Source organism: Crocuta crocuta, unplaced genomic scaffold (genome assembly GCF_008692635.1).
Source record: "Crocuta crocuta isolate KB4526 unplaced genomic scaffold, BGI_CrCroc_1.0 scaffold359, whole genome shotgun sequence".
Classification (NCBI taxonomy): domain Eukaryota; kingdom Metazoa; phylum Chordata; class Mammalia; order Carnivora; family Hyaenidae; genus Crocuta; species Crocuta crocuta.
The window spans coordinates 194,022-207,979 of record NW_027528877.1 but is presented as its reverse complement, the minus strand read 5'-3'; the positions used below and the strand labels follow the sequence as shown (position 1 = coordinate 207,979).

General features: G+C 36.3%; 2 pseudogenes; both read left to right on the top strand.

Moving 5' to 3' along the window:
• The first annotated feature begins 465 nt into the window (after window positions 1-465).
• LOC144225531 (peptidyl-prolyl cis-trans isomerase A pseudogene) lies at window positions 466-941 on the top strand (annotated as a pseudogene).
• A 7,297-nt stretch (window positions 942-8,238) lies between these two features.
• Window positions 8,239-8,330, top strand: LOC144225547 (U2 spliceosomal RNA; annotated as a pseudogene).
• Window positions 8,331-13,958: the final 5,628 nt, after the last annotated feature.

Genomic DNA, 13,958 nt, shown 5'->3' with positions numbered 1-13,958 from the left:
CAAAAAAAAATCCTGTCTCAATCAATATTGAGGATTTTCCACTCACCGAGGATCATTGTTTCTAACTGAATTAGCATCATGGATAGCAAATCTGTATTGAGTGACCCAATGCCAAGTTTTTAAGAGGTCCAGCATTGGTCAAAATATTGAAGCAGATTAAATTTTTCTCTGCTTCCCCCTTCCTTGCCTTCTTCTAGAAGCTTCTTGCTCTTACTTCTTGTTTGCCTTCAGTTTCAAAGTGAAGGGACTGGGCCTTGCATTTATTGCCCCAGAGCCACCTGTGCTGCCCAGCCTGGTCAATACCACCGTGTTGTTAGACATTGTCCTGGATGGTGACCCCTTGGGCTGAGTCCTCTAACTGTTTGCAAAGTTCCAAAGACAGGAGAGAGTTTTTGTGCTCTGAGCACTGGGGAGGAAGGACTTGGTTATAAAGGTTCCTGCTTTCACAGGATTATTCTGGGATTTATGTGCCAAGGTGGTAACTTCACACACCATAATAGCACTGCTGGCAGGTGTACCTATGGGGAGAAATTTGATGATGAGAATTTCATCCTGAAGCACATGGGTCCGGGCACCTTGTCCATGGCAAATGCTGGACCCGACACAAATGGTTCCCAGTTTATCATCGGCACTGCCAAGACTGAGTGGTTAGATGGCAAACACGTATATCAGGGCATGAATATTATGGAAGCCATGGAGCGTTTTGGGTCCATGACTGGCAGACGAGCAAGAAGATCACCAGCACTGACTGTGGCAAATCTAATAAATTTGACTTGTGTTTTATCTTTACCAGACCATTCCTTCAAGAGCTCAGGAGAGCACCCCTTTACCCCTATCTGCTCAAAATATCTTATAATCTTTGTGCTATTGCTGAGGTCTATGGTGTCATATTTTCCTTACCCCGCTCCACATCTACATGGATTGCAGAGTTAAGTTTATGATTATGAAATAAAAACTAAGCAAAAAAAATTAAGGGAAGGAACTGGATTGCAGAATTCAAATTTTAATGTTTTATATTATTTCATATTATATTTGTATTAATGCTTTAAGTATTATTTTGTATTATATCTGATTTTCTGTCCATATATGTTCAAACACTCGGTGCTGTTGCCGAATATGGTTAGGCCATATCTCATCATCACAAATTTTAACTGAATATTCATATAATAGATCTACAATATCAGGATATTTGCTATTACTCAGAATCTTCAAGACGTTATTATTTAGAAAAAAATTGTAAAGCTTTATTCTGGAGTAGATTTCTTTTAGATGTTATTATTAATGGAACACAATCATATGCATTATATATGTTGCTTTTAGAAATATCAAAATATAAATGTACAGATTTTTAACAAAGGAAAGCAATTATTTGAAAGTGATGAATTTTGTCTTTTTCCCCCAACCACAAATTCTTTTTAAAAAGTTATTTGGAGCAAAAGAACATTACTGAATATTTCATCTCTCACCCATCCTATTTTTCAATTTAAGAGATTGTCCTATGAATTTCTTAAAGTTTTTGCTTGTTTGGTTTTAAAAATATATTCAGACTAAGCTTTGTTTATTTAATTTAAACTTTTGTAAATGTTACAACTGCCCTTTAGAAGTTGAGAGTTGGCTATTTCTTCTTATAGTTTAATTTCTAGACTAAGTCATATCTCAAGTTGTAATATTTTGCTTGATACAGAAGATAAGGGCATGCCCTAAAACTTAACATGTATCTTATGAATATTTGTAAATCTGTGTTCAGACTATTCCCAAATAAGCAACGTCTGATTCCAAATGGCTCTTACCTACTGTTGCCAGGAATGAGGTCACTGCTGATAGTAACTGTGCAGAATCCTATTCCCTTCCTAGTCTCTTTTGCAAGTGCTAGAGTGGCAGAATCCCTTGCGATGGCTGAAGATAAAACCTGGTGGCCTGATGTGTTGGGGAGAGAGCAGCGTGGAGATTCCCGTTAACACGAGGGGCTTTTCACTGTGAGAGATGTCTTCGTTGGGTGTCAAATTAAAACAAAAGAGTTGAGTTACCATTCAACCATCAGAATTTTATTGACAGTCTACTTACTATGTGCAAACTAGCCCTTCTCCTCCAATTTCCTTCTCAGAACATAGTGTTTCACTTTCTTCGAATGATTGGAAGTTAATGGGTCCAAAACGTATAGCTAAGGCATAAGGCCCTTGCTGTTGGACTAGCTTTGGATGGATAGCATTTACTGCAACCTAAATAAAATATAAACAAATATAGGATCATTGAATCTCTGACATCTGATTGAAACTTGAAATTAAATCCAAGCTCTTTGAGTTAGGGTTTCTTTCTTAATTGTGTTTTCATTATCTCTGCTTAGCATTTAATAGGCCTTCAATATATATTCACTGTACTGAGCTGACCCTATAACAAGATCCACACCTGATACATTTCCATTAGTTTACAGTATAGGAATTCAAACTCATAGTTTGGACAGTTCGTGTCACTATTGGGGACTATGCAAAGAGTAATAGCATGAATAGCATGCTATTATGTTGATAGTACAATACCTGGCATAATTTAATAACATCTTGTATGGTGATAAGAATTTTTAGTAATCAAGAATTTAATTTTAGGCTGAGCAAAACAAGTGCCTAAATTATTTTAGGTGACTCTTGAAAATCAAATTAGCTTGAAGAACTATTTAAAATTGCTTCTATATTGCTATTTTTATAACTGACTCTCAGCTAATATATTTGAAGATATTGTTTCACAGAAATGTTTTTCACTTGAAAATAAAGTGAGCAAAGAAATCATCGATGACCGTTCTTGTAGTGGTAAAATGATGAATAAACATACACAAGCTGGGGATCAGACTGGATTGATTAATCCAATGATTTCGCATAAACCTAGCCAGCTGGCAGATGTGTAGTTTCCTTTTTTCTATGATTGCCATCTGTGAAGATCCAGAGCTGGGTTGAGACTCTACCTTAATGAGTGCTGATTCTTAGATCTCATCCTTCTAATCCAACAGGCCCCACTAATGCCTTTTTAAAGCACTTGTGAAGGTCCTAAATTAATCTCACTCTTCCCAATCACAAACCGGGGCTCAGAGTGCTTGGCTCAGAGAGTTACACCCATGTTAGTATTGAGAAAATAGCCTTCCTGAAAAAAAAAAGTTGAACTCTATAGTCATTGGGTATTAGCCCATAACATGAAAAATAACATGTCTCATAGTGGTTTTTACTTTTTTAAAAATTCACTAGTAGAATGTGGTATGTACAGAGAAGGGCACTAGTCTAAAAATTAAGGATCTTAAGTTCAGGTTCCAGCTGAACCAAAACATTGGCTCTTTGTCCTTGGACAAGCCATGTACTCCCCAGTGTCTCAGTTTTCTTAATGTTCAAAAGGAAATTGAGCACGTGAGGTTCACAGTTCGTGAGATGAAGCCCTTGTGCTAATAGCATAGAGCCTACTTGGCATTCTCTTCCTCTCTGCCCCACCCCACACCTGCACATACACATACTCATTCTCTCTCTCAAAAATAAATAAATAAAAACTTAAAAAAAGAAAGAGGTGATTGGTGAAGATAATCTCTTAAATCTCTTAAAAATTCTAAAATAATTGCCATTTTTAAAAACAAAAATTCTACTTCTTTAATTACTCATTTACAACCATTACTTACTCTGTTTCTTTTTGAGAGTGAATAGAATGTCCATTTATTATATTATTTTTAACAATACTCACAAAAGAATATCATTTTTTAATATCATAATGCCATTGTCTGTAAGTCTTTATTGTTGCTGTTTGAAGTAACCATGAGATTTTTGGTAAGAAGATTTGTTTTTTTCAATAGACATTTTCCTCCAGAGTAGCTAAATTCTATTACCATTGTTTCAGTTATAGCAGAAGCATCAAGTCAAGTTGTAATTCTGAAAGAAGAGTTTGAAAAGCACTGATTTCTTTTCTACTCAATTTCAAAAAACCAAAAAATATGATAAAATTAAGCATAAAACCACTATCAGTTTTCTTCTATCCTCAGTTATGAAAATCAAAATGTATGCTAGAGGTAGAAACTCTTACAAGTGTAAAGATAGAGCTGTCTCTTAGAGGAGACCTGTGTTTTCTTGGAAAACTCTTGTCCCAGATATCTGCGTAGTTTATCACTTTATTCAGGTATGTGCTAAGATGTGACCTCATCAGAGAGAACATTCCTGATCCCATGTAGGTGATAGCATCTTTTGGGGCGCCTGGGTGGCTCAGTTGGTTAAGCGTTTGACTTCGGCTCAGGTCATGATCTCACAGTTTGTGGGTTTGAGCCCCGCATTGGGCTTTGTGCTGACAGCTATCTCAGAGCCTGGAGCCTGTTTCAGATTCTGTGTCTCCCTCTCCCTCTGACCCTCCCCAGCTCATGCTGTCTCTCTCTCTCTCTCAGAAAGAAGTAAAAAAACATTTAAAAAATAGCATCTTTTTTGGTGCTTGAGCTCTTTCCTTTTTATTTTTTCCTACATCTCTTCTCATCACCACTGAGCTGGAATAGAAGCTCTATGAGAGCAGGCACAATGTATTACCAGCAGGCACTACCCAGTCACCAGTGCCCAGGTCAGAACATGGCCTTTAGAAGCAGCTGAACAAACAATGAATGAATGAATGCCTGAAAAACCTTAGTGCTAAACCAAACTGGTCAAGTGAAGGATAGACCGGTGTGGAGTAAAGAATAACATGGAATAAAGGATAGTCCTTGCATCAGGGGAAGTCCAAGCTCTAAGCTAGAGCTTACCAGCTCAAATGTCTACAGGGATCAATAAGTTAAATGTAAATATGTGGGTAACAATAGAAAGAGGTGAGAACTGTTGCAAACTGGAAAATATATTCAAGCCTAAAGATATCTACACATTTTAAACACCTGGAAGCCAAAAGGAAAAGGCAATGTGCTTGTAATGTGTGCCAGGTAACCTTGGTGGAACAGTGCAGGGAAGAATGACCTGGTGCTCTCTTAGGAAGGAGACAAAATGTAAAGCAAAATAAATGAAACTTAAAATGGAATCTACCTGTACATTGGAATAGCTATTGATGTGGAAGGTCACCAAGAAACAGAACTTGAGCTCCTGGATATTGAGCCTGATGGTAACATCAGAGCGTTTATCACTAATATTTCTGGGGGAGTGATTCTAAGTGTTCAATATAAATCAATATTTTTCAAGCTATATGTCCCTTGCTTCTAGAGAAAAGCCCCTTTATCTGCCATCGGATTTCTTTCAGAAAGTCAGATCATTACAGATATCATATTTCTGACATTTCTTTTTAAAGCAAAAATGACAAACTTGCACGTTCTAATTGTCCCCTAGTCTTTCATTGCATAGTACTGTTTAAGGCTTCTTATACTGTCAAGAACCCTTCACCCAGAGTGTATATTGAAAATAATACATACAGGTATACAGAATTTAAGTTACAGAAAAGTTTTTGTTCTAAGAGATGTGCTTCATTCCAGAAAGCTGTGCTGATTTCAGGGTACTTACCATACCATTTCAAGCTACAGTTAAGGCACTTTTAAACCTAAATTTTCTTCCATGTGTTTACAATTGCTCCAACTTCAGCTCATCAAGTAGTAGTTGGCCAAGGTATAGTTTGCTTTTTTTCCCCTATCTACCTTAGCTTCAGAGGTAAAGCCAACATTTAAGCATCTATATCTATCTATCTATCTATCTATCTATCTATCTATCTACCTAAACCTAAGGTGATACATACATTCACATATGTATGTATATGTATCACCTTAGGTAGAAGAAGTACCTCTGCTTAGCTCTCCAGATATTTTGTGCATCTTGGGTCTTCCTACTAGGTGCCATAATAGTTTATATTAAAACTCAGCTTGCAGGTCAACATGGAGGTGGTCTGTTCCCAGTTTTTTGCTGACTTCCAGGAACCTGTAGGAATCAATGTCAGCAGGAGGGAGTTGGTTCCAAAATTCTCTTTCCTCTCTATTTATAATTTTTGTCCCCTGACACTCATTCAGTTCTAGGGATGGAAAAGCATATCTTCTTCAACATTCCATTATGCCTTCAACATTCCATACAAGAAAGGTAGAGTCAAGCCTGAATATATAAAGAGACTGCTGATGTTTAGTTAAATTCAGTAGACATTTATTGAAAACCTCCCATGTTCTAGACCCTGCGCCTGGCTTCTGCTTCAGTCTAGAGGGGGAGATGTCAGGCCTTCTGAGCACATTACATGCATAATAGCACAAGGACCGCCAGGCCAGACCTACCAATTGCCATAATGGTGTATTTGGCCAATGGGCAGCTTTTTCTATTACATGTATATCATTACATTATATTTCCCATTTCTTTAATTTAAGAAAAAACCTTCATATTTTTATTAGCATATCCATCTTAAATTCCAATTTAAATATTGACCATAAGGAAAGGAGTGGTCAAAGATACAAAAGAGTTTCTGTCTGGACATGCCAATCAAAAAGGGTAGGGTTTTTTTTTTTTGTATTCCTTCAGCTTTATTTGTCTGTGGGGAAAAGTAAATTCCAGGAGTAGCCTAGTTTCCCAGAGTTCAAACCTGGAAACTATTAACAGAAGTACTGATCTTTGCTGTCCTGAGGGTGTTGGGAGAAAAGGGTGTATCTCAGTCACTAAATATAGATTTACAGAGCTCCCATCAAACAGTGATGTTCTGCAGGAGCAAAGACAAGCAGCACATATCTCAGGAAAGAAAATGAAGGTTAAAAGAAGCCATTGTGAACAGTGCATGTTTTCCATTATGCACCACTGTTCACGTGACAAGTATGTATGTAGCCAAAGTGAAAAATGCATGAGTGCCAAACTGAGCACACACTCCTCTCTTGACACAATTGAAGCAGAACTTCTAATGCATCTGTGATGTGGGTCAGTTGATATATACCTGGAGTCCTGTCAGGAGGAAATATGAATGTGCATAAAACTCCTAAATTTAGTATTTGAGATGGTTGGTATGAGCCATTCACCTTCCCTTTTCCCCTCCTTCTAGCTTCTCCTTTTCCCTTTTCTTCTCCCTCTTTGTGAATTTATGGTTCAGAAATTATTCAAACTGACTTCAAGCTCTGTCATTTCTTCATAGGTGTTTTATGCGTGTTCTTGGATTTTCATCTTGTAACTGGGTCCAGAAGCAGTGGTATATCATCACATTAGAACATTTTACTGTGCTGAATCTGTTGGCTTGCTTAAACCCAGGGCAGCAGAGCCAAACCAAATTCTGAAATGATCCACTGAATCTTTCCTGCAAACATTAAAGAGAGAAAAAAAGTTAGCTCCATAAGTTGAACAAATGCTACACTAAAAATAAAGGGCTACATGGTTTGACACTGAAGCTTTGGTTTATGATTTTATTTCAATTGCTAGAATATTAGTTTTGGGGTGCTCTTACACACAGCTGATGTAAATGGACGTTAAATACTACTTAATTAATGGTTCTTATCTTGTCTTTTTCTTTTATGGTTACATAGTCTACTTGTTCTATTCCCCAATTAATGACTACAACTTGCTGTATGTAATTATAATATATATATTGGCATTTTTTAGTCTTTGCTATGTAATCTTCAGAATGATATAATAGAAGGGCAATTATCTCATCCTAAATATATAGCCTTAGAAAGAACCTTGAGTATATACATCTCTTTCTCTTTCTTCCTCTCTCTTTTTCTCTTTTTCCAAAGTTTGCATATGTTTGTCTTGAGATAACTGAATTTTCTCAGTGACAGCAAGATGACGATTAATCAGCTGGGTTCCTATCTGTGTTTAACTGCTTGTCTCTAGCATTGAGTGGGAGAAGTTCTTGTAGTAGTTTACTAAAGTGATTTGCGTTATACCTATTAAAATTATTGTATTAATAATATATGTCATCAGCAACTTGTCACTTGAGTACGTTTTAGGATATCTGTAGGAGTATATAATATAAATCTGAATTCTAGGCAAAACTATACAATCGGTTCTAAACTCTATTATGCATAAGATTAAAACCTTGAAGGTTTAAAATGACAGGTTCATCATCAAGTGCACTGTACTTTTTATTCTGAAGAGACAAAAGACTTTGTGCTTCTTAAGTCTTCATGAAAACTCTACCAGTAATTTTCAGAGCAGCGCTGTGCTGATGAAGCCTTTACCACCATCAGGGTATCCCGTGGTGCTCTCCATCTGGATGGGATAGGGAAAAAATTGATAGAAAAAAATGGAAGGAAAAGTGATTTTTGTTGTTGTTGTTGTTGTGTGTTTAAAATCACCAGATGCAATCGCTTCTTGGCCTTTTGGCTAAGATCATATATAGTATCTGTTCTTATCAGTTTAATAAAATCACCAGATACTTATTTCTCTCCTCTCTTCTCTCTCTCTCTCTGTTTAATTTTTATAGCTTTGTTATGATTAGTCTTTTGCAGCCATACCCGGGAGCTTACATATTGAAAAATGAATCACATGGGTAAAGTCTAAAACATCTAGAGAATTGTTTCCTAATGAAATGGCCACTTGTGGCAAGCCTGAATTTGCTCTGTATTTGGAAAGATGTTACCACTCAACTGGAAACTTTACTATTGACAGATCAATAGTCAGCCTTTCCATAGAATGGAGCCATCCCTTGAAAATTTGAACGTAGATGGTTGCATTTCCCAGATTTACCTTCTAAGATTACAAGAATGAAGGTTATAAAGTATCATCTGGGAGAGAGAGGGCTGCTTCAGAGAGAAAAATGCACAGCAATATTCTCAAGTACCCCTTCCCAAAACAGAATCTCTGACTGTAAATTACAACAAAGTAGCTGCAATAAACTCTAAATTATCTGTGTTAATGCAAGGGTGCATCTGTTAAAAGGCATTTCTATTAAATTTGGATGACATTGTCAGTTGGCAATGGGTGGGGTGTATTATATTTATTATTTAAATTATGCTGCATCTAGGCTAATATTAGAATCTCAGTAGTTTGCATTTCCTGCGCAAACTATAATAAGAGAGAAAAGGCTCAGAGGTGTGTAGATGGCAAATGGAAGCCACTCTGATAGCAATCATTTCTAACAGATAAGCCAGGAAGTAGATAATTTACACTTGGGTGATCTGTAGATTACTAGAAATGACTGTAGGTGTATGTGCTTAGAATTCATGGTTCTACATACATTGCTATCAGGTTGATTTCTGAAAAGGAATGTCAACAGATGAATAATGTTGAGGTAAGATCTTGTGTTGTGTGTGTGTGTGTGTGTGTGTGTGTGTGCATGTGTGCATGCCAAAGGACTTAGATTTGAACTCATCTCTGATCTTAATAGTTTCTTAATAAATCTTCAAAATCTCTCAGTAGCAGGGCACCTGGGTGGCTCAGTCAGTTAAAGCATCTGACTTGATCTTGGCTCAAGTCTTGATCTTAGCATCTTGAATTCAGACCCCATGTTCGGCCCCTGCATTAGGTCTCATGCTGGGCCCCGCACTGGGCTTGAAGCCTACTTAAAAAGTCTCTGAGTTTCAATTTCTCTATCCATAACATGGAATGATACCTGCCTTTCTTATCTAATGTGTATTATATCCTGAAGTTAGCCACAAATATTTATAAAGATGGGTAAGACACAAGTTTGAGCCACAAGGAGATTGGGGGTAAGCAGGGAGCAGGTGATAAATAAGCAGTCTCACTAACACAGAAAGAGTTATAAGAGAGGTTGCCTTAAGTAATTCCATAAACTGCCTTGTAATAATATATAATATACTATGTAATATAATATATACATATATATCTATATCTATTGAACCATNTAGGAATCGTGTATAATTTTGAATCATTAGAAACTAGCTCAGGCATAGGCCATAAAAGACCCACAAATCTTTTTTTATGTGTGTGGAATAAATGATTCTTAAACTACTCAGGTGAGAAAAACTTTGTACCTTGGATTGGGAAAGTTAGACTTAGAAACAAGTACTGTTTGCATGCTGCTGGGTCAGCACCAACCTTACAAGTGAGTTATTTAATGAGGTCTTATTTCTAATTTACCTAGCATAACCTCATTAAACAGAACTAATATGTGCCATGGTATAGGAAGTAGGATCCATTAAACACCCAAAATGTCACTCCCAGTATCTGGTCTTACTTATTGGTTGGAATACCATTAGACGTTCACTCTGACAACTAAGGAATTGTATCCCTGGAAGTTTTTCTTGAAATTTTGATGTCCCAGAGGAAAAAGTAAAACTTTTAAAGTATGGTAAACCCCGAATACTGTAGTGTCAATTAATTTTTGATATTACCAAAGGGTATATGAGATATGCTAGGGAAGCCTGGTATGAAAGAAAAAGGGAAAGGTCTATAGACTGGAACCCTGCAAGTGTGAGACCGACCCATTAGGTGGACGCTGGGGTGGTGTGGTGTTCTCCCTTCAGCCAGGATCAATGGGATGGTACTGACTCTCCAGCACTTGGGAATGTTCTCCTCTCAAGTGCTAAGAGGACCCTGGTTGCAATCAATCTTCACCTAGCTGTGGACTAGTCTTGGCAGTTTCTGTACATCTGCCAACAATGGTGAAGAGGGTGGAGAAATGTCACTTGTTAAACTCCTTCTGCCCACCATGAGAAGTGAGAAACTCAAGAATACATCAAAGTGAGAATTTTGATGGGGGTTAAAATGGCCACATCTGTACATTTCCTTCCGTGTTCCTAAGTTACCAGGAGAAGACATCAATCACTAAACTGAGATAGGTGGTATGAGGTAGGAAGCAAATAAGAAGAGCTCTGTAGACCCTTTGATTACCCACTTCCCCCTTCCAAGTCGAGTGTCACTCATTTAGCAATCTTGTGCAGAAACAGCCGTCAGGCTAAGTCTTACAAGGGAAATGCCAAGACAAAAATATCAGTACACACATGAAATATTGAATGGAAGTCAAGTACTGGTAATGAAGGTTGCTAAGCAAGACTAAGGAACAAAATTCCAAAGCCACAGGTAGAGATAAGTCTTGCACTTTTCGTATAAGATTTAGGAGTGAGTTATTTTTCCTTTTTTAGTGTTAGAGAACAATCCATTTTATTAGAGTGTTTGCAGGAGATACATGAATGGTGTAAATTACATATTACTATTTGCCATGGAGATCTTACTGTCCCAATTAAGTGTCTGTTTAGTTAGCACATTCTGCAGTGAGCCATCCTTCTAAGGCTTGGTGGTATTTCATGGTACGTCAGTCAATAACCCGTGTCCCCAGCCTAATTGCCAAGGGGCTATATCCTGACTCTTCGTCAGAGGTTGGCCTTGGAAAGTATAAAGTTATGTTTGTTAAATGCAAGCCTTATGATCTCTGGAAGACGTTAGCAGTAATCTTCCTGCCCATTGCACAAATTTTTCCCTGTAAATGCCAGTGATCATGGTGTAGACAAGCATGTGCTCCAATCCCATGATTTTACTTGAAAACTAAATTCCTGTCAGCTTCTAAAGCCTTGCTCTCTCTTTTAATGTTAGCATTTCATTAAAGTAAATGGAATTAGAAGTAGAAATAAATCATTTTAATCACACATGAAGCACAATTTTTCATGAGTACTTCCAACATTTTTATATGAAACAATAGAAAAATGAATGTATTAATTTGCAGCCAAATTGAAAAATTCTAAAAAATATTTAATTTTAGTTCTGAACACTTGTCTATGTTATTTAGAAATAATTTTTTATTGTTATATTTTTGTCCTTCATCTGTGTTTTGTAATGTACATTTTTTTCAAATTGAAATATAGTTGACATAGAATATTATATTAGTTTCTGGTGTACAACATAGTGATTTGACACTTATATACAATGAGAAATGATCACCACGAGAAGACCGGTAATCATCTGTCACCATACAAATATGGTCAATATTATGACCATATTCCTAGTTGTACTTTACATCCCTGTGACTTATTTGAAATAAATCTCTTTTAGATTATCTAGCTCTGAGTCTAGAGTTAAATGACAAATTTTCTCTAATATTATTTATTCTAAAGAGAAAGAAATTCTTGTGCATGTGTACATATACATAAATACACACATAGCTTTTAAACTTCAAGTGCAAATTTATCTAATTCATCTCTTAACATAGTATATCAGTGTAAGAAAGGTATGGATTTAATATGAGTAAACTAACATATTATGAAAAAAACAGTCAAAATAATTGCTAAGGGTAAGTTTACCAATATTTACCAGAGCTTTGATTTCATTTTCACACAGACCTGATTCTTAGGAAATAAAGCCTGAGTGAAAGTAAAGATTCCCTTAACTGGTATAACTGGTGAAGAATCTGTCTTCGTAGTTATTTTGAAATTCGTATTGAATTTGTTATTATTTTGAAAAATGAACCCAGGTAACAATCACACTTATTTGCTACAATTTTATATTTTACATTAGGAAAAATATAAATGTACTAATTAGAAACAACACAAACCCTTTGATGAAAGTTTTACATTTAATTTAATTCTTTGCTCAACCAAAAAAATTGATTCAGGGCTGCTGTATAAGATTGTGCAGTTTGGGTACTACACAAAATTAGTTGGTTGAATATCTAGGTGGAACTCTAAATCAAGCCTGTTCTCAGCTGATTAACCTTTGATTTTGGGGCAGCAACTATCATTTTGTCTAATTCCTGCAAACATTTCATATAAACACTCTGCATTTTTTACAGTAAACTTTAGACTCAACTTGGGGCTCTAATTCATGACCTTGAGGTCAAGAGTCACATGCTCTATTGACTGAACCAGCCAGACACCCCAACACTCTATAGTTGTTTTTTTTTTATTTTAAATGTTTTATTTATTTCTGAGACAGAGAGAGACAGCGTGACCAGGGGAGGGTCAGAGAGAGAGAGAGAGAGACATAGAATCCGACACAGGCTCCAGGCTCCGAGCTAGCTGTCAGCACAGAGCCTGACATGGAGCTGGAACCCATGAACCGCGAGATCCTGACCTGAGCCAAAGTCGGATGCTTAATGGACTGAGCCACCCAGATGCCCCCACTCTATAGTTTTAATTCAAGTTTACTTTTTAGTTTTAAATCTGGATTTCTAAGCCTATATTTTTAATAATCTGACTAGGTCAAAATTTTAAAGAAGTAATAAGTAGAATGAATCAGACAAATGTGATTTGATTTCTCTCTCCTACCCCATTTTGTTGACATAAACCATGCTTTTGTCATAAAGTACCACAACTTCAATCCAGAAAAATACAGCCAATATTAAGGTTTCATTTATCTTTTCCATGTTACCCCTAATGAAAATTGAATAATCTCATTGGAGGAAACTTTTACCTGTTTTTAAAACCAAGTTATCTATTATTTGTAATAGATATTTATAATAGATTCTTTTTTTCTCATATAACTTAATAGTTAAAGAAAGTAGTAGCTATAGATTATTTTAAACCTAAATATATGCCACAAAATAATCTTATCACTTGCTTTTACCATCTTACTCAATTGCCATTAGAAACATACATGATAGATGAATAATATCATGAGTTTTTGTTGAGTTGAGATCTGCAATTTGATTAATATTTCACTTAATTTTATCTTAAAAATAGGTACCCCTTTGAATTATGATGATGAGTGAAATGTAGTACCTTCACTGAGAAAAGTTAAGGATAGTCTCATATACCCTAGTGATATAAGGAAGGGATAAGGTGTCAGGGTATAGAATTGTCATATTCAAATTTCATCCAACAGTGTTCAGTGTAAAGTAGATAGGACTTGTTGAAGGGCCATTTTTAAATCACAGAATAACAAGGTTAGAGACAACTATATTGACAACTTCTAGGTCATGTCTTTAAAGACAAAGATGTTTGTCCTGAATATAATGGTAGCTGGGACATGGTAACAAGTTTGGATTTAGACATGGGGCCATATGATGAAGATGACTGACCAGTATGAATACCTGAATGTCATGATAAAGCAGAACTTTCTACTGACCTAAATCATCTCCCTATCAGTGACCATCTCATTTAATGCCACTGTATATTGGGGTTTCTTTGTTAC